Here is a 22,020-nt window from a genome sequence, read left to right as displayed (position 1 = left end):
GTACCCGTCCACCCACACTGTACCCTTCCACAATCACTGGACCCTGCCACCCACACTGTATCCTTCCAGCCACACTGTACCCTTCCTCCCACACTGTACCCGTCCACCCACAGTGTACTCTTCCACCCACACTGTACTCTTCCACCCACATTGTACCCTTCCACCCACACTGTACCCTTCATCCCACACTGTACCCTTCTACCAACATTGTACCCGTCCACCCACACTGTATCCTTCATCCCACATTGTATCCTTCTAACTACACTGTACCCTTCCTCCCACACTCTACCCGTCCACCCACAGTGTACCCTTCCACCCACACTGTATCCTTCTACCCACATTCTACCCGTCCACCCACAATGTATGCTTCATCCCACATTGTATCCTTCTAACCACATTGTATCTTTCCAGCTACACTGTACCCTTCCAGCCACACCGTACCCTTCCACCCACACCGTATCCTTCCACCCACAGTGTATCTTTCCACTCACACTCTACCCTTTCACCCACACTCTACCCTTCATCCCACACTGTACCCTTCCACTCACACTGTACCTTTCATCCCACACTGTACCCTTCCACCCACACTGTATCCTTCATCCCACACTGTATCCTTCCACCCACACTGTACCTTCATCCCACACTGTACCCTTCGCCCCACACTGTACCTTCATCCCACACTGTATCCTTCCACCCACACTGTACCCTTCCACCCACACTGTATCCTTCCACCCACACTGTATCCTTCCACCCACACTGTACCTTCATCCCACACTGTACCCTTCCACCCACACTGTATCCTTCCACCCACACTGTACCTTCATCCCACACTGTACCCTTCCACCCACACTGTCCCCTTCATCCCACACTGTATCCTTCCCCTCTTCTGGTTTCTAGCGGTAAATGTCTCCAGTCTACGGGCTGCCCGCCATTGGATGACAAACAGACCATCCTCTCCTTAGATAACCGGGGTGGTTACACTTGTGTGATTTCTGTGTGTTGCACTGTGGAATGGACTGTGTTGCCTAGTAGTCGCTGCTGGAATCACTGGTGGGCACCAGGTCCTCTGACCTGTTCAGGCCCATTACACCTGCACCCCCTTCCCATACCACCCTGATGGTGGTCCTGCTGGGACGAGTGGTGTCGGTCTCACATGGACTGACACAACCTTCTGTCCTTTAGACAGGTAGATAATCATTTAAGAAATTTAAGCATTTAAAACGTTAATATGGATACACTGTGCAGAACATTACTGCAGATGTGATTTCTGTAACAATTTTATCAACGACTGAAAGTCCCGATCAGCAGCCGGTTCCTGTGTACACATTATAAACGTGTTACACGATTCACCGTCAGATCTGTGCTCTTCATCTGTCATAACCATCGGCTGAAAAGATGGTGACTCTGCATACTGCATAGAGATCTATGGACACTGCCGGTCCGGAGTGCAGACACTGCATAGAGATCTATGGACACTGCCGGTCCTGGGTGCAGACACTGCAGAGAGATCTATGGACACTGCCGGTCCTGGGTGCAGACACTGCAGAGAGATCTATGGACACTGCCGGTCCTGGGTGCAGACACTGCAGAGAGATCTATGGACACTGCCGGTCCTGGGTGCAGACACTGCAGAGAGATCTATGGACACTGCCGGTCCTGAGTGCAGACACTGCAGAGAGATCTATGGACACAGCCGGTCCTGAGTGCAGACACTGCAGAGAGATCTATGGACACTGCCGGTCCTGAGTGCAGACACTGCAGAGAGATCTATGGACACTGCCGGTCCTGAGTGCAGACACACTGCAGAGAGATCTATGGACACTGCCGGTCCTGGGTGCAGACACTGCAGAGAGATCTATGGACACTGCCGGTCCTGAGTGCAGACACTGCAGGATTGGAACGACATCGTAACATCGCTTATAGAAATTTTTAGCCCGTTTTTAAAATCAAATCAAATGATACAATGTGCTTTCTAACAATAAAACATGACTGTGGGAGTGTACACACTACACACTAATACGATGGCAGACCTAGTGGTCGTTTGTTGTGTGATTGGAATTGGATTCGTGTGAAAAACCTGTTGTGTGTAACCAGAGTTATTCCTAGCAAGACAAGGACTTGGAGAAAATATGACCAAGCATCATTGTTGAGCCCCCCCTCATATCTAGGGGTTCAGTTATTAATCCTGGGAGCTGCACAAGTGTAAACAAATGTCAGTGATTTCTAAGCCACTGGAAGCAGATGTGACTCTGCACAGAATGTATTTGTCTACAGTTCCATCAGCCAGACTGGGACACTAACACTGAGGTTACAGGTTAATCCCCTGTGACCCTCTCATATTTCACACAGGAATCAGACAAACATACCACAAGTTCATAGAGTCATTTACCAGCAGCATCTGCTCTGAACCAAGTAGCTGAGCCTCATATTGTTACTTGATTAGGGAGTCTCACTATTTACTATTGGAGTATCACTGAGATGGAAACAGACACAACAACCACCTATTGTCATCTGCAGAGGATTAATGAGAATTACAAAGTTACTGGACATTAACAAGTGATATAAAGAATGAAAGAAGCTGCATTTCTGTATTGTTGAGAGGCAGGTCTGGTATCAGCTGATGGGAGGTGGCGTTGAAAGTCCAGGACCAATGTGCCCTCAGAGTGGCGACCCGGGGGTACCATAAATCACTGGTTTGCACCTTAAAACATGTGATTGTGTTCTCACCCTGCACATTAGACCACTTGCCTTCCTTTTCCCCTGGCCTTATGGCTGGACGGGAACATTTTTATAATTGCCCGGCCGTCTGGCTGGAGCCATAAATACACAACACTATGTATTTTTTCTTCACATTAGTTACTTTTATGTTTATGGTTTGTTTTTTTTCACGTCTCTGAAGATCTAGGGCGGGCTGTGTGGGCCTTAGGTTCCAGCCACCCTGAAACCACCAAAGCTGCCATATCACACGCCTGTCCAATCATATGCTGCCACCTCCAACTCTTGGTCTATCATATGCTGCCATCTCCTACTTCTGTCCAATCATATGCTGCCACCTCCAACTCTTGGTCTATCATATGCTGCCACATCCCACTCCTGTCCTATCATATGCTGCCACCTCCCACTCCTGTCCTATCATATGCTGCCAACTCCCACTCCTGTCCTACCATATGCTGCCGCCTCCCACTCCTATACAATCATATGCTGCCACCTCCCACTCCTGTCCAATCATATGCTGCCACCTCCCACTCCTGTCCAATCATATGCTGCCACCTCCCACTCCTGTCCTATCATATGCTGCCATCTCGCACTCCTGTGCAATCATATGCTGCTACCTCCCACTCCTGTCCTATCATATGCTGCCACCTCCCTCTCCTGTCCTATCATATGCTGCCACCTCCCACTCCTGTCCTACCATATGCTGCCGTCTCCTACTCCTGTCCTATCATATGCTGCCACCTCCCACTCCTGTCCTACCATATGCTGCCACCTCCCACTCCTGTCCTACCATATGCTGCCGTCTCCAACTCCTGTCCTACCATATGCTGCAACCTCCCACTCCTGTCCTACCATATGCTGCCACCTCCCACTCCTGTCCTACCATATGCTGCCGTCTCCTACTCCTGTCCTATCATGTGCTGCCACCTCCCACTCCTCTCCTACCATATGCTGCCACCTCCCACTCCTGTCCTACCATATGCTGCCGTCTCCTACTCCTGTCCTACCATATGCTGCCGCCTCCCACTCCTGTTCAATCATATACTGCCATCTCCTACTCCTGTTCTACCATATGCTGCCACCTCCCACTCCTGTCTTATCATATGCTGCCACCTCCCTCTCCTGTCCTATCATATGCTGCCGCCTCCCACTGCTGTCCTATCATATGCTGCCATCTCCCACTCCTGTCCTATCATATGCTGCCATCTCCTACTCTTGTCCTATCATATGCTGCCGCCTCCCACTCCTGTCCTATCATATGCTGCCATCTCCCACTCCTGTCCTATCATATGCTGCCATCTCCTACTCATGTCCTACCATATGCTGCTGCCTCCTACTCCTGTCCTACCATATGCTGCCGCCTCCCACTCCTGTCCTACCATATGCTGCCACCTCCCACTCCTGTCCTACCATATGCTGCCGCCTACCACTCCTATACAATCATATGCTGCCACCTCCCACTCCTGTCCAATCATATGCTGCCAGCTCCCACTCCTGTCCTATCATATGCTGCCATCTCGCACTCCTGTGCAATCATATGCTGCCACCTCCCACTCCTGTCCTATCATATACTGCCACCTCCCTCTCCTGTCCTATCATATGCTGCCGCCTCCCACTGCTGTCCTATCATATGCTGCCATCTACCACTCCTGTCCTATCATATGCTGCCACCTCCCACTCCTGTCCTATCATATGCTGCCGCCTCCCACTGCTGTCCTATCATATGCTGCCATCTCCTACTCCTGTCCTATCATATGCTGCCACCTCCCACTTCTGTCCTATCATATGCTGCCGCCTACCACTCCTATACAATCATATGCTGCCACCTCCCACTCCTGTCCAATCATATGCTGCCACCTTCCACTCCTGTCCTATTATATGCTGCCACCTCCCTCTCCTGTCCTATCATATGCTGCCGCCTCCCACTCCTGTCCTATCATCAGCTGCCATCTCCCACTCCTGTCCTATCATATGCTGCCATCTCCCACTCCTGTCCTATCATATGCTGCCATCTCCTACTTCTGTCCAATCATATGCTGCCACCTCCCACTCCTGTCCTATCATATGCTGCCATCTCCTACTCCTGTCCTACCATATGCTGCCGCCTCCCACTCCTGTCCTATTATATGCTGCCATCTCCCACTCCTGTCGTACCATATGCTACCATCTCGCACTTCTGTCCAATCATATGCTGCCACCTCCCACTCCTGTCCTATCATATGCTGCCACCTCCTACTCCTGTCCTACCATATGCTGCCGCCTCCCACTCCTGTCCTATTATATGCTGCCATTTCCCACTCCTGTCCTACCATATGCTACCATCTCGCACTCCTGTCCAATCATATGCTGCCACCTCCCACTCCTGTCCTACCATATGCTGCCGCCTCTCACTCCTGTCCTATTATATGCTGCCATCTCCCACTCCTGTCCTACCATATGCTGCCGCCTCTCACTCCTGTCCTATCATATGCTGCCATCTCCCACTCCTGTCCTACCACATGCTACCATCTCACACTTCTATCCTATAATATGCTGCCATCTCCCACTCCTGTCCTACCATATGCTGCCGCCCACCACTCCTGTTCTATTATATGCTGCCATCTCCCACTCCTGTCCTACCATATGCTACCATCTCGCACTCCTGTCCAATCATATGCTGCCACCTCCCACTCCTGTCCTACCATATGCTACCATCTCGCACTCCTGTCCAATCATATGCTGCCACCTCCCACTCCTGTCCTACCATATGCTACCATCTCGCACTCCTGTCCAATCATATGCTGCCATGTCCCACATGCAGAGCCGGATTAAACCGAGGTCTAACTGGGCTAGAGCCCAGCGGCCTTCGGCATCTCGGGGGCCCACCGGCATTCATCGAGTCGGAGGCATCCCCGCCCCAGGCTCGCATCTGGTCAAGGAGAATGGCAGGCAGCTAACAGCAAATGTTATGCTGTTAGCTGCCTGCTGTCACTGTGGTGCTTCCGCGGCGTGCAGTAATCTCCTTCCTGAGGAGATCTTGTGAGAGTGATACTATGAGTCATAGTCTCACTCACACGAGATCTCAGTAAGGAGACTACAGCGCGCTGCGGAAGCACCACAGGGAGTGAGGGAAGAACACCTGAAGAAAGGACGGATCAGGAAGGAGGTAAGAACTTGGGGGGGCTCACAGTACCCTGCCTACATGTATGACAATATGTAATGATATCATTCTGGGTTTATAAGGAAATATTATGACCTTGTTCTTCTGGTTTTTTCATAAAAATAAGTCTTATAATAGAAGCTAAACTCAGTTGTGAGCGGAATAAATGGCTGCTCACTCACCAGGTTAAATTATGTCCATTAATAATTAGGGTTTTAGTTTATTTCTTAGCTATTCAATAAAAGATATAAACGTATATAGGTATGAATGATAACGTGCAATATATCGGACACACTACGGCGTTTTCTTCAGCACGCACCGCATTGTTTCTCTTCTTATTTGCAGTAACCCCCATGATTGGGAGCCGCTTAGGCTGCAGCGACGGAGGTGGTCGTACGGCGTAATCTCATTTAAAGAATCACGTACTATTTGTAGGGACAAGATTTCAGTAACTGGTGTGTTGATTGTTGACATAAAGATTTGATGATTAAAGAATCACGTACGCGGATACCTGAGTTTTGAAGCACAATATTATCTCATGTTTCAGTAAATGTTTTTCGGCAATAATTGAATGGACCAACATGTCCTCTGTCAGATCATTTCCAGGTATTATAATCATTAATTGCGTCTAAATGTTTTGTTTCCATTTAGTGAGACTAAAAGAGGAAATCTCTGGCTGGAGTCTTGTGTGGTCACAGTAAGGGCAGCATCAGTACAGGGCTGAGAGATGACTGCGGATACCTCAGACACGGGTCACCGGGACATCTATTCATGTGATAGAGGCTCATTTCCAGCTAACAGACCCTGTTACGCTTTATAATGAGCTTCACGAACATTAACACTGTAACACCCACCTAACGCTGCATCAGGAAAACAGTGAAACTTGTCCTATGGCGTCTCGGCGCCACCTCAAGTTTATAAGGACACAGAAACTGCACATAATGAAAACAGTAAAAACATCAAATCAATGCTCAACTAACTCACAGTCCTTTTATTATTCATCCCTCATCTTGGGCCTGATTCATTAGTGATCCTATCTGCCGTTTTTTGCTTATCTTAAGCAAATCCACCCTGTGCATGCTCAGAAAAAGGAGATAAGAAGCAAAATCCACTGCGTAAGTGAAGAATTTGAAAATCCATCTTAACTTCACTCTTATCTCCCCGTTTCTTCTTAAAATAAGCATCTTAACTTTTGTACAAGATAAGATCACTAATGAATCAGGCCCCTTATGTTTATCATGAGACTGAGAGGACCTCAGAGCTGTTGTGTGGTCGTTGTTCACTTAGAGATACAATTCCTGCAGAAGTACAGCTGGAAACTGCAAAATGCGCCCATTATAATTATAGGATGAGACCAGATCTCCAGCCCCTCTGAGGTGGTAGATAATTCAAGTATTTTTGTGGTGGAGAAAAAGGATGCAAAGCAACTAACAGCCCTGTACCATCACCAAATCTTTATGTCATTTAAATAATCTCGTCAAACAAAGCAAAATCTCATCTTTCAATGCTGGTGCGAAATTAGGTGCTCCAATCTGTACTATGTGACTAATACCTCCCTCCCACCACCATCCACCCAATATCAAATATACAATAGGACAGACTAGCAGAGATTAAATATTAAGAACCGATCATAATTATCTCAAGACACATAAAACAATTGTGCTAATTCTGGCACTATGATTAGTTGATGATGGCAGTATATATATATATATATATCTATCAGATCCCAGGAACAGAGGTTATATATGTGCAGAGTGTGATTAGCATCTGACCTGTTAATGTATAATGCTATATAAACGCAGCACTCACGTATGCTCAGACATCATTCAGAAGCGTTAGGTGATCTCAGTGCAGATATCCTGCAATAAACGGGTTTCAACTTGGAGTCTCCTTAGTGAAGGAGCACGAGGGAAACTTATTACATTTTATTCAGTACCTTAAAGATACTAAATTAGATATCAACAATACAAACAGTTTCATCTGAGAATATCTACTTCTAAACAGTCACCACACTGGCAGATGTAACGGTCACAGAAAAAGAACATACAAAATATAATTATATATACACTAGTTACTGTAAGTACTGATAATAATCTATACACCAGTTACTGTAAGTACTGATAATAATCTATACACTAGTTACTGTAAGTACTGATAATAATCTATACACCAGTTACTACAATCACTGATAATTATCAATACACCAGTTACTATAATTGCTGATAATAATCAATACACCAATTACTGCATTCACTGATTATAATCAATACACTTGTTACTGTAAGTACTGATAATAATCAATACACTAGTTACTGTAAGTACTGATAATAATCTATACACCAGTTACTATAATTGCTGACAACAATCAATACACCAGTTACTGTAAGTACTGATAATAATCTATACACTAGTTACTGTAAGTACTGATAATAATCTATACACCAGTTACTACAAGTACTGATAATAATCAATACACCAGTTACTGTAAGTACTGATAATAATCTATACACTAGTTACTGTAAGTACTGATAATAATCAATACACCAGTTACTGTAAGTACTGATAATAATCTATACACCAGTTACTATAATTGCTGATAATAATCAATACACCAATTACTACAATCACTGATAATAATCAATACACTAGTTACTGTAAGTACTGATAATAATCAATACACTAGTTACTGTAAGTACTGATAATAATCAATACACCAGTTACTGTAAGTACTGATAATAATCTATACACCAATTACTGTAAGTACTGATACTAATCTATACACTAGTTACTGTAAGTACTGATACTAATCAATACACCAGTTACTGTAAGTACTGATAATAATCTATACACCAGTTACTGTAAGTACAGATACTAATCTATACACCAGTTACTGTAAGTACTGATAATAATCTATACACCAGTTACTACAAGTACTGCTAATAATCAATACACCAGTTACTGTAAGTACTGATAATAATCTATACACTAGTTACTGTAAGTACTGATAATAATCAATACACCAGTTACTGTAAGTACTGATAATAATCTATACACCAGTTACTACAATCACTGATAATTATCAATACACCAGTTACTATAATTGCTGATAATAATCAATACACCAATTACTGCAATCACTGATTATAATCAATACACTTGTTACTGTAAGTACTGATAATAATCAATACACTAGTTACTGTAAGTACTGATAATAATCTATACACCAGTTACTATATTTGCTGACAACAATCAATACACCAGTTACTGTAAGTACTGATAATAATCTATACACTAGTTACTGTAAGTACTGATAATAATCTATACACCAGTTACTACAAGTACTGATAATAATCAATACACCAGTTACTGTAAGTACTGATAATAATCTATACACTAGTTACTGTAAGTACTGATAATAATCAATACACCAGTTACTGTAAGTACTGATAATAATCTATACACCAGTTACTACAGTCACTGATAATTATCAATACACCAGTTACTATAATTGCTGATAATAATCAATACACCAATTACTACAATCACTGATAATAATCAATACACTAGTTACTGTAAGTACTGATAATAATCAATACACTAGTTACTGTAAGTACTGATAATAATCAATACACCAGTTACTGTAAGTACTGATAATAATCTATACACCAATTACTGTAAGTACTGATACTAATCTATACACTAGTTACTGTAAGTACTGATACTAATCAATACACCAGTTACTGTAAGTACTGATAATAATCTATACACCAGTTACTGTAAGTACAGATACTAATCTATACACCAGTTACTGTAAGTACTGATAATAATCTATACACCAGTTACTACAAGTACTGCTAATAATCAATACACCAGTTACTGTAAGTACTGATAATAATCTATACACTAGTTACTGTAAGTACTGATAATAATCAATACACCAGTTACTGTAAGTACTGATAATAATCTATACACCAGTTACTACAATCACTGATAATTATCAATACACCAGTTACTATAATTGCTGATAATAATCAATACACCAATTACTGCAATCACTGATTATAATCAATACACTTGTTACTGTAAGTACTGATAATAATCAATACACTAGTTACTGTAAGTACTGATAATAATCTATACACCAGTTACTATAATTGCTGACAACAATCAATACACCAGTTACTGTAAGTACTGATAATAATCTATACACTAGTTACTGTAAGTACTGATAATAATCTATACACCAGTTACTACAAGTACTGATAATAATCAATACACCAGTTACTGTAAGTACTGATAATAATCTATACACTAGTTACTGTAAGTACTGATAATAATCAATACACCAGTTACTGTAAGTACTGATAATAATCTATACACCAGTTACTACAGTCACTGATAATTATCAATACACCAGTTACTATAATTGCTGATAATAATCAATACACCAATTACTACAATCACTGATAATAATCAATACACTAGTTACTGTAAGTACTGATAATAATCAATACACTAGTCACTGTAAGTACTGATAATAATCAATACACCAGTTACTGTAAGTACTGATAATAATCTATACACCAATTACTGTAAGTACTGATACTAATCTATACACTAGTTACTGTAAGTACTGATACTAATCAATACACCAGTTACTGTAAGTACTGATAATAATCTATACACCAGTTACTGTAAGTACAGATACTAATCTATACACCAGTTACTGTAAGTACTGATAATAATCTATACACCAGTTACTACAAGTACTGCTAATAATCAATACACCAGTTACTGTAAGTACTGATAATAATCTATACACTAGTTACTGTAAGTACTGATAATAATCAATACACCAGTTACTGTAAGTACTGATAATAATCTATACACCAGTTACTACAATCACTGATAATTATCAATACACCAGTTACTATAATTGCTGATAATAATCAATACACCAATTACTGCAATCACTGATTATAATCAATACACTTGTTACTGTAAGTACTGATAATAATCAATACACTAGTTACTGTAAGTACTGATAATAATCTATACACCAGTTACTATAATTGCTGACAACAATCAATACACCAGTTACTGTAAGTACTGATAATAATCTAAACACTAGTTACTGTAAGTACTGATAATAATCTATACACCAGTTACTACAAGTACTGATAATAATCAATACACCAGTTACTGTAAGTACTGATAATAATCTATACACTAGTTACTGTAAGTACTGATAATAATCAATACACCAGTTACTGTAAGTACTGATAATAATCTATACACCAGTTACTACAATCACTGATAATTATCAATACACCAGTTACTATAATTGCTGATAATAATCAATACACCAATTACTACAATCACTGATAATAATCAACACACGTGTTACTGTAAGTACTGATAATAATCAATACACTAGTTACTGTAAGTACTGATAATAATCAACACACCAGTTACTGTAAGTACTGATAATAATCTATACACCAATTACTGTAAGTACTGATAATAATCTATACACCAGTTACTGTAAGTACTGATAATAATCTATACACCAGTTACTACAAGTACTGATAATAATCAATACACCAGTTACTGTAAGTACTGATAATAATCTATACACCAGTTACTGTAAGTACTGATAATAATCTATACAACAGTTACTATAATTGCTGACAACAATCAATACACCAGTTACTGTAAGTACTGATAATAATCTATACACTAGTTACTGTAAGTACTGATAATAATCTATACACCAGTTACTACAAGTACTGATAATAATCAATACACCAGTTACTGTAAGTACTGATAATAATCTATACACTAGTTACTGTAAGTACTGATAATAATCAATACACCAGTTACTGTAAGTACTGATAATAATCTATACACCAGTTACTGTAAATACTGATAATAATCAATACACCAGTTACTGTAAGTACTGATAATAATCTATACACCAGTTACTGTAAGTACTGATAATAATCTATACACCAGTTACTGTAAGTACTGATAATAATCTATACACCAGTTACTACAATCACTGCTAATAATCAATACAACAGTTACTACAAGCACTGATAATTATCAATACACCAGTTACTGTAAGTACTGATAATAATCTATACACCAGTTACTGTAAGTACTGATAATAATCTATACACCGGTTACTGTAAATACTGATAATAATCAATACACCAATTACTACAATCACTGATAATAATCTATACACCACTTACTGTAAGTACTGATAATAATCTATACACCAGTTACTGTAAGTACTGATAATAATCTATACACCAGTTACTACAATCACTGATAATAATCAATACAACAGTTACTACAAGTACTGATAATTATCTATACACCAGTTACTGTAAGTACTGATAATAATCTATACACCAGTTACTGTAAGTACTGATAATAATCTATACACCAGTTACTGTAAATACTGATAATAATCAATACACCAATTACTACAATCACTGATAATAATCTATACACCAGTTACTGTAAGTACTGATAATAATCTATACACCAGTTACTACAATCACTGATAATAATCAATACAACAGTTACTACAATTACTGATAATAATCAATACAACAGTTACTACAAGTACTGATAATTATCAATACACTAGTTACTGTAAGTACTGATAATAATCTATACACCAGTTACTGTAAATACTGATAATAATCAATACACCAGTTACTGTAAGTACTGATAATAATCTATACACCAGTTACTGTAAGTACTGATAATAATCTATACACCAGTTACTGTAAGTACTGATAATAATCTATACACCAGTTACTACAATCACTGCTAATAATCAATACAACAGTTACTACAAGCACTGATAATTATCAATACACCAGTTACTGTAAGTACTGATAATAATCTATACACCAGTTACTGTAAGTACTGATAATAATCTATATACCGGTTACTGTAAATACTGATAATAATCAATACACCACCTGCACCTAGTGTGCCCCGTCCTCTCTGCCTGGTATTGTGTCATTAGTATTGCCTTTTGTTTTCTCTCGCTTCCTATTGTTTTTGCCTAGTATTTCACCATGTCCTTTTTGCTTTAGCGATACCTAATTGTAACTGTTTTTGCCTGCAACTTTTTCTCCTTATTTTATTACTGTTACTTATTTTATTACTGTTACTTTTATTTCTTTTATTCATTGTATTACCAGCGTGCTGCGCGACCGCTTGTCTATTGTTGTCCTCACCACTGCCTCTCCACCCCTCCTGCTTCTTCTACCTTTTTCTCTCCCCCTCCACCATCCACTGTCTCCAGTCTCTCACCATGCCTCCGCGCTCCTGTCCTATTCCCATCCTCTCACCTAGCCTCCCTCCCCGTCCCTACCTTAATGTTCCCCCTCGCTCCATCAACCCTGCAAATCTCCTCCACATCACTCCTCTTCCCTCCCTCCCGTTCTCCTGTGCCCTCTGGAACTCTAGATCTATCCGCAACAAACTGCCGGCCATCCACGACCTCTTCATCTCCAACTCTTTCAACCTCCTTGCCATCACCGAAACCTGGCTCTCCTCAGCTGACACTGCTTCCCCCGCCGCTCTCTCCCATGGTGGCCTTTCATTCACCCACTCCACCAGACCGGATGACCGTCCAGGTGGGGGAGTGGGTATCCTCCTTTCCCCTAACTGCACCTTTCGGGTTATTCCCTCTGAACCTTCCCTCTCTTTCTCCTCCTTTGAAGTCCATTCCATCCGCCTCTTCTGCCCCATTCACCTCCGTGTCTCAGTCATATACCGCCCCCCTGGCCCCACTTCCCTCTTTCTCGACAACTTTGCTGCTTGGCTTCCCCACTACCTCTCTTCTGACCTCCCCTCCATCATACTTGGAGACTTTAACATCCCTATTGATCTCCCCTCTGACCCTGCCTCCATTAAACTTCTCGCCCTTTCTTCCTCCCTTGGCCTCACGCAGTGGACCTCTTCCCCCACCCACTGCCTTGGTCACTCCCTTGACCTTGTTTTCTCTCATCTGTGTGATCTCTCTGACTTCTCCAACTCTCCCTTCCCACTCTCTGACCACCATCTACTCTCCTTCAATCTGTCCTCTTCCCCTGCTTACCCCCTCCCTAAAACTACCCTCACTAGGCGTAATCTTGCTGCTGTTGACCCTACTTCCTTTTCCTCCTCTCTTGAAACTCTGCTATCCCCTCTTCCCTCCCTGGTCTGCCCTGATAACGCCACCTCTCTCTACAACCACTCTCTCACCACTGCCTTGGACGCTATTGCCCCTGCCACCTCTGTCCGCCGCCGCTGCTTAATTCCCCAACCCTGGCACTCTAATTCCACCCGCTTCCTCCAGAAGTGCACTCGTGCTGCTGAACGCCTTTGGAGGAAATCTCGCTCCCTGGCTGACTTCCTCCACTTCAAGTTTATCCTCTCCTCCTACTGCTCCGCCCTCTCCCTCTCTAAACAATCTTTCTTTAAATCCCTCATTTCTTCTCAGTCCTCTAATCCCCGCCGCCTCTTTGCCACATTCACCTCTCTCCTCACCCCTCCCCCTCCTCCTATCCCACTCTCCCTCTCTGCTACAGATTTTGCCTCATTTTTCTCCTCCAAAATTGAGTCTATCCGACTCGATATATCCTCATCCCCTTCCTCTCCGGCCCCTCTCTTTGCTCCTCCCTCTCCCCTTATCCCACCCTGGGACTCCTTCCGCCCTACTACGGGCGATGAAGTCCACTCCCTCATTCTTTCTTCTCCCCCTTCTACCTGTCACCTGGATCCCATCCCCTCTCACCTTCTTCGCTCCTTCTCCCCCACTGTCTGCGCTTACTTAGCTCACCTCTTCAACCTGTCTCTCTCCACTGGTACTGTCCCCTCTTCCTTCAAACATGCCCTCATCTCTCCCATTCTAAAAAAACCTAATCTCGATCCCACCACACTCGCCAACTACCGCCCCATTTCTCTTCTCCCCTATGCCTCTAAACTTCTCGAGCGTATTGTTTGCAATCGGCTCACCTGTCACCTCTCTGACAATTCCCTCCTTGACCCTCTTCAATCTGGCTTCCGCCCCCTCCACTCTACTGAAACTGCCCTGACCAATGTAACAAATGATCTCCTCTCTGCTAAATCCAGGGGTCACTTCTCCCTGCTCATCCTCCTGGACCTATCCGCAGCCTTTGACACCGTGGACCACCCTCTCCTCTTGCAGACACTTCACTCTCTCGGTCTCTCTGGCTCTGTCCTTACATGGTTCACCTCCTATCTCGCCAACCGCTCTTTCTCTGTAACTATGTCCGGTTCATCCTCCCCCCCCTCTGCCCTCCCTGTTGGAGTCCCTCAGGGCTCTGTTCTTGGCCCTCTACTCTTCTCACTCTATACTTCCTCTCTTGGTGCTCTCATCACCTCATTCGGCCTTCAGTATCACCTATACGCCGATGATATTCAACTTTACATCTCTTCTCCTGATCTTTCCTCTCCCCTCCTCTCCCGTGTATCTGACTGCCTCTCTGCCATCTCCTCTTGGATGTCCTCTCGCTTTCTCAAAATTAACATTGAAAAAACTGAACTTATTGTTTTCCCTCCGTCCAAGTCCTTATCCCATCTGGATCTCTCCATCACTATTAACAACTCCACCATTTCCTCCGTCCCCCAACTACGCTGCCTGGGCGTTACCCTCGACTCCTCCCTCTCTTTTACCCCCCACATTCAATCTCTTGCGCAATCCTGTCGCTTTCAACTTCGTAACATTGCCCGCATCCGGCCCTTCCTATCTAATGAAGCAACCAAAACTATTATCCACGCGCTCATCATTTCCCGGCTGGACTATTGCAATCTTCTCCTCACCGGCCTCCCCCGCTCTCGCCTTGCCCCCCTTCGTTCTATACTTAATGCGGCGGCGAGGCTTATCTTCCTTTCTCGCCGCTCCTCTTCTGCCTCCCCTCTCTGCCTTGCCCTTCACTGGCTCCCCTTACCCTATCAAATTCTTTTCAAACTTCTTACCCTCACCTACAAGGCCCTCTCCCAGTCTACTGCACCTTACATCTCCAATCTCCTCTCCATCCACACACCCGCCCGTTCCCTGCGCTCGGCCAATGACCGTCGCCTCTCCTCCACTCTAATAACCTCATCCCACTCCAGAATTCAAGACTTCTCCCGAGCTGCCCCCTTGCACTGGAATGACCTCCCTCGCTCCATCCGTCTATCCCCTAACTTGTGCTCCTTCAAACGGGCACTCAAAACTCATCTCTTCCTCAAGGCTTACCAGCCCTCCACTTAACCCTCTTTCCATGCTCGCTCTCATCTCCTAGATCCTCCTTTGAAAAGGGTGCGCTTGCTCCCCTCCTCTGACTCCCTCTGTGCCTACTGTCTGTTGCCCTCCCTTTAGGATGTAAGCTCAAACGAGCAGGGCCCTTCTCCCTCCTGTCTCTCTACCTTCTCTTCTGCTCCAACCTCAATATTCTTGATTTTCCTGGAGCATCTGAAGTCTCGGTATTACTCGTTTATTGTTCTGTACTGTTATTCCCTGTACTGTCCATTGTTTGTACTGTGTTCGGCGCTGCGGAAACCTTGTGGCGCCTTATAAATAAATAATAATAATAATAATAATAATACACCAATTACTACAATCACTGATAATAATCTATACACCAGTTACTGTAAGTACTGATAATAATCTATACACCAGTTACTGTAAGTACTGATAATAATCTATACACCAGTTACTACAATCACTGATAATAATCAATACAACAGTTACTACAAGTACTGATAATTATCTATTCACCAGTTACTGTAAGTACTGATAATAATCTATACACCAGTTACTGTAAGTACTGATAATAATCTATACACCAGTTACTGTAAATACTGATAATAATCAATACACCAATTACTACAATCACTGATAATAATCTATACACCAGTTACTGTAAGTACTGATAATAATCTATACACCAGTTACTGTAAGTACTGATAATAATCTATACACCAGTTACTACAATCACTGATAATAATCAATACAACAGTTACTACAATTACTGATAATAATCAATACAACAGTTACTACAAGTACTGATAATTATCAATACACTAGTTACTGTAAGTACTGATAATAATCAATACACCAGTTACTGTAAGTACTGATAATAATCAATACACCAATTACTACAATCACTGATAATAATCTATACACCAGTTACTACAAGTACTGATAATAATCTATACACCAGTTACTACAAGTACTGATAATTATCTATACACCAGTTACTGTAAGTACTGATAATAATCTATACACCAGTTACTGTAAATACTGATAATAATCAATACACCAATTACTACAATCACTGATAATAATCTATACACCAGTTACTGTAAGTACTGATAATAATCTATACACCAGTTACTACAAGTACTGATAATAATCAATACACCAGTTACTGTAAGTACTGATAATAATCTATACACTAGTTACTGTAAGTACTGATAATAATCAATACACCAGTTACTGTAAGTACTGATAATAATCTATACACCAGTTACTGTAAATACTGATAATAATCAATACACCAGTTACTGTAAGTACTGATAATAATCTATACACCAGTTACTGTAAGTACTGATAATAATCTATACACCAGTTACTGTAAGTACTGATAATAATCTATACACCAGTTACTACAATCACTGCTAATAATCAATACAACAGTTACTACAAGCACTGATAATTATCAATACACCAGTTACTGTAAGTACTGATAATAATCTATACACCAGTTACTGTAAGTACTGATAATAATCTATACACCGGTTACTGTAAATACTGATAATAATCAATACACCAATTACTACAATCACTGATAATAATCTATACACCAGTTACTGTAAGTACTGATAATAATCTATACACCAGTTACTACAAGTACTGATAATAATCTATACACCAGTTACTGTAAATACTGATAATAATCAATACACCAATTACTACAATCACTGATAATAATCTATACACCAGTTACTGTAAGTACTGATAATAATCTATACACCAGTTACTGTAAGTACTGATAATAATCTATACACCAGTTACTACAATCACTGATAATAATCAATACAACAGTTACTACAAGTACTGATAATTATCTATACACCAGTTACTGTAAGTACTGATAATAATCTATACACCAGTTACTGCAAGTACTGATAATAATCTATACACCAGTTACTGTAAATACTGATAATAATCAATACACCAATTACTACAATCACTGATAATAATCTATACACCAGTTACTGTAAGTACTGATAATAATCTATACACCAGTTACTGTAAGTACTGATAATAATCTATACACCAGTTACTACAATCACTGATAATAATCAATACAACAGTTACTACAATTACTGATAATAATCAATACAACAGTTACTACAAGTACTGATAATTATCAATACACTAGTTACTGTAAGTACTGATAATAATCAATACACCAGTTACTGTAAGTACTGATAATAATCAATACACCAATTACTACAATCACTGATAATAATCTATACACCAGTTACTACAAGTACTGATAATAATCTATACACCAGTTACTACAAGTACTGATAATTATCTATACACCAGTTACTGTAAGTACTGATAATAATCTATACACCAGTTACTGTAAATACTGATAATAATCAATACACCAATTACTACAATCACTGATAATAATCTATACACCAGTTACTGTAAGTACTGATAATAATCTATACACCAGTTACTGTAAGTACTGATAATAATCTATACACCAGTTACTACAATCACTGATAATAATCAATACAACAGTTACTACAATTACTGATAATAATCAATACAACAGTTACTACAAGTACTGATAATTATCAATACACTAGTTACTGTAAGTACTGATAATAATCAATACACCAGTTACTGTAAGTACTGATAATAATCAATACACCAATTACTACAATCACTGATAATAATCTATACACCAGTTACTACAAGTACTGATAATAATCTATACACCAGTTACTGTAAGTACTGATAATAATCTATACACCAGTTACTACAATCACTGATAATAATCAATACAACAGTTACTACAATTACTGATAATAATCAATACAACAGTTACTACAAGTACTGATAATTATCAATACACCAGTTACTGTAAGTACTGATAATAATCTATACACCAGTTACTACAATCACTGATAATAATCAATACAACAGTTACTACAATTACTGATAATAATCAATACAACAGTTACTACAAGTACTGATAATTATCAATACACCAGTTACTGTAAGTACTGATAATAATCTATACACCAGTTACTACAAGTACTGATAATTATCAATACACAGTTATACTGGTAGTAGTGCCCGGAGGGACTGTGCAGCTGTTTTGTCTGTTACGTGACCGCTAATCACACTCTGCACATATATAACCTCCGTTCCCGTTAGACAGCTGGGCGGGCGTGGCAGCAGGGAGAGCTGAGTGCCCCGGTTGTTGCCTAGACAAGCAGGACGAGGCAAGAGGAAGGGGCTCACTTCCTTCTACCCCTGGCGTCCCGGCCGTTACCATGATGACCGGGACGCCAGGGGTAGAAGGAAGAGAGCCGCGGCTCGTGACATTTACATAGACAGTATATAGTATGTGATGTATATAGAGGCAGTATATAGTATGTGTGTGTATATTTATATATATGCGTGTGTCAGTATAAAGTGAGTGACGTATACAGGGCAGTATGTAGCATGTGTGTTTATATATGTTTATATAGGTGTATGTATATATATATATATATATATATATATATACAGAAAAGAGAGATATAGATGGCGCTAGTAACAACAACGATTTATTGGGTAAAAAATGCAATGATTGCACTCACAAAATAAAAGTATGTAAGAAGCTTATCTGTATAGGCAAGGAGTTATGTCCATAAGCAGCTCAACGCGTTTCGTCTCCGTTATTACAGGAGGTAGGTAATTCAGAGCACTAATAGCCGACTTTTTATAGCACGCCACGCTCAGTGCGCATGCGCTAGTATACAATTACTTTGCTAACAAGAACAGATTTAACGCACGTCACTCACACACCAGAGTGCACATGTGCGAGCAACGAACTCAATGAAACTTTATTGTTCCCAGAAATTTCAAAGCCGAAGAACGGCTTATTGTAGAAAGTCAATATTCCTAACATGGAAACTGGGACATTCGTACCATCGGGTACATATCAATATATATACAGTGCCCGACGATCACCACTACAAAGTAATAAATATACTACAAAATTCAAAATAACACAATAAGATTAGAGAGACAAATAGATAAATAAATAAGTACTGGTCACTTATACATCTACAGAATAAGCAGCATAACAGATAATATATAAAATGTAAAAAAATATATAAAATATATAAAAAAAATTATAAAATATACATATATATATATGATTATATAAGTTATAAAAGGCATTAAAAGAAAGGTTATAGAAAAGGGGCTATTTCGTAGCTCTCATTTAGACCAGCTGGTGTTAAAGTGCCCAACTCAAAGATCCAAAACATTTCTCCTTGAGAGAGTTTCTTTTGTAACTCTCCCCCTTTAGAATTTAGTTCCACATGCTCTAGAGCCCTACAATTAATGAATTTGGGATCTCCATTATGTTTTTCGACAAAATGTCTTGATACTGAGTGACTCTCAACTCTGTTCTTAATATTTCTACTATGCTCTTGGATTTGCAATTTTAATGGGCACTTTGTTTTCCCAATATATTTTAATCCACAAGAACATTCCAACATATATATCACAGAAGTGGTTTGACAAGTCATCCGATGTTTAATTATAAACTTCTTGCTATTATCATGATTAAAGAAAAAAGGTTTTTTTGGAACCATATACCTACCTACACACATTGCAATGATTGCATCTCAATGACCCTTTAACATCAGATAGAATACGAGAGGGTACTATTTCTCTTTTTAGCATGCTGGGGGCTAACATATCCTTCAAATTCCAGCTCTTCCTAAAGATTACAACCAGCCTTTCAAGTAAAATTTTAGCCAAAATGGGGTTCCTTTTAAGTATACCCCAATGTTTATTTAAAGTAGATCTGGGGGTAAATGTATGAAGCTCCGGGTTCTTCAACACCCGCGAGTTCAGCGTTTTCGGCGTTTAAATTTAAAGCGGCGCTGCCTTGTAAAGGGAAACTTCTCTTTACAAGGCAGCTCCCCTTTAAATTTAAACGCCGAAGACGCCGAACTCGCGGGTGTTGAAGAACCCGGAGCCTCATACATTTACCCCCTGATCTTACTTTCCCCACTGTTGAACTCAGTTATAAAAGGTACATTCTTAGTATGTAATTGTTTATCTGAGTATTGTAGGATTTTTATCCTATCCTTATCTTTAATCCTCTCAGTAGCATTATTCAATAATTCTATTGGATAACCGCTTTCTTTAAGGCTGTCTGATTATATATTAAGTTTTTCCTCAAACTCAATAGGGCTACTACCATTCCTTTTTATTCTATTGATTTGCGAAAAGGGGATATTGTTTTGCCACCTCTTCAAATGGCAACTTTTGAAATGGAGATAACTGTGTCCACAGTTTTGATAAAAAAAATTGTTTCCACTTTATTCCCATCCGCCATTAATATAAGGTCTAAATACTCAACTTGTTTGCTGTTAAAACTCGCCGTAAATTTCAAATTATATTCGTTATTCCCAATATACGTTAAAAAATCATAAAACTCATTGGAGCTGCCATTCGACACTATTAATATATCATCTATATAGCGTTTATATAATATTAAATTGTTAGAGAAGACATTAGGTTGGTATATATATTTGCGTTCTCAGCTCACCATATGTAAATTAGCGAAGCTGGGCACAAAAGCTGTACCCATGGTAGTCCCATAGGTTTGAAGATAAAAATGGTTTAAAAATCTAAAATAATTATGGTTAAGAATAAATTCTCTAAAGTCACATATGAATACCTTATGAATATCCGTGACAGATGAATCTAAATCCAAAAACTCTCTACAGGATTTGAAGCCCGATTCATATTGGATTGATGTATATAGAGATTGGACATCTATGGTCGCATATGAGAAATTAGAATCCCATGTGAAGTCCTTAAAGATCTGTAAAAC

The 22,020-nt window shown here is 40.3% G+C and overlaps 1 protein-coding gene across 3 annotated transcripts in view; it reads right to left on the bottom strand.

The window, feature by feature from the left end:
- The window catches only part of GIPR (gastric inhibitory polypeptide receptor), a 142,229-nt gene that overhangs the window by 117,808 nt on the left and 2,401 nt on the right, over positions 1 to 22,020 (bottom strand). For 2 of the 3 annotated variants that reach the window (XM_075186172.1, XM_075186174.1), the window contains exon 1: positions 21,865 to 21,952. The exons of the other annotated variant lie outside the window; for it this stretch is intronic. The gene's annotated coding sequence lies outside the window, so the exon portion shown is untranslated. Of the gene's footprint in view, positions 1 to 21,864; positions 21,953 to 22,020 lie in introns of those variants that run through there. 3 annotated transcript variants of the gene reach the window in all.

This window comes from Mixophyes fleayi, chromosome 9 (genome assembly GCF_038048845.1).
Source record: "Mixophyes fleayi isolate aMixFle1 chromosome 9, aMixFle1.hap1, whole genome shotgun sequence".
Lineage (NCBI taxonomy): Eukaryota > Metazoa > Chordata > Amphibia > Anura > Limnodynastidae > Mixophyes > Mixophyes fleayi.
The sequence above is the reverse complement of the archived record's forward strand: the minus strand, read 5'-3'. Positions and strand labels throughout refer to the sequence as shown.